Below are 833 nucleotides of genomic sequence, written 5' to 3' on the forward strand. Positions count from 1 at the left end.
TAACTATGTCTTAAAATTGCCACAATAATGGATCAGATTCTTTGACAATCACTTATATTCATTTTATCTAATGAATTGGTTTAAAAAAAAAAAAATTGGAAAAATAATTGGTCTGAAATTAAATTCTTAATGGAGTCTTTGTTTGGTGAGGCACAGAGTACCGAATTGAATGGCTTTAGCATGCATTTAAATTGTAAAGCAACAACTTTTTGTCATTAAGTGTGGTTTTAGAATTGCAAGACAGCAAATAAAAATTATTATTGAGAGAATATTTACTAGAAGTCAAAACAATATGAAGTGTAAAACAACATCAACTCACAAACTATCTTTGTTTTTATTACTTAGTATAAGTTGATTCATGCCTAATAAATCATGAGAGATTTATAATTAAATAATCAAATAACTTATTTAATTTTCATTCTATTTTATTCTAATCAAAATTCGGAATCATGGGAGAGAAGTTCTGAACCCTTGGGATATAGATTTTGAAATAATAATTTACTAAGAACAAAGATCAAAAGGTCGTTGTAGTATAGTGGTGAGTATTCCCGCCTGTCACGCGGGTGACCCGGGTTCGATCCCCGGCAACGGCGATACTTTTGGTTTTTTTTTATTTTTTTTAACCTAAGCTTTGATGGGCATGCTTTTTGCTATATCCAGCTTGCAGAGCCCTTTAATGGGCTGGCCCATACGCAAACCCATCTCCTATCTTTTTGTAGATCAGGCCACATTCAAATACTTGAGTAGAGAGGCCTTGGCTTGTGAGAGAAGAGTGCTTCTCCATGACCTTTATAAACTTTTTAGCTTTATTTGATCTTTTGAGATTTTATATA

The 833-nt window shown here is 32.2% G+C and overlaps 1 non-coding gene across 1 annotated transcript; it reads left to right on the forward strand.

The window, feature by feature from the left end:
* The first annotated feature begins 521 nt into the window (after positions 1-521).
* On the forward strand, positions 522-593 carry TRNAD-GUC (transfer RNA aspartic acid (anticodon GUC)). The gene has a single exon. It is a non-coding gene; the product is annotated as a tRNA-Asp (tRNA).
* The last annotated feature ends 240 nt before the right edge of the window (positions 594-833 follow it).

The sequence above is a fragment of the Vitis vinifera genome, chromosome 9, assembly GCF_030704535.1.
Source record: "Vitis vinifera cultivar Pinot Noir 40024 chromosome 9, ASM3070453v1".
Classification (NCBI taxonomy): domain Eukaryota; kingdom Viridiplantae; phylum Streptophyta; class Magnoliopsida; order Vitales; family Vitaceae; genus Vitis; species Vitis vinifera.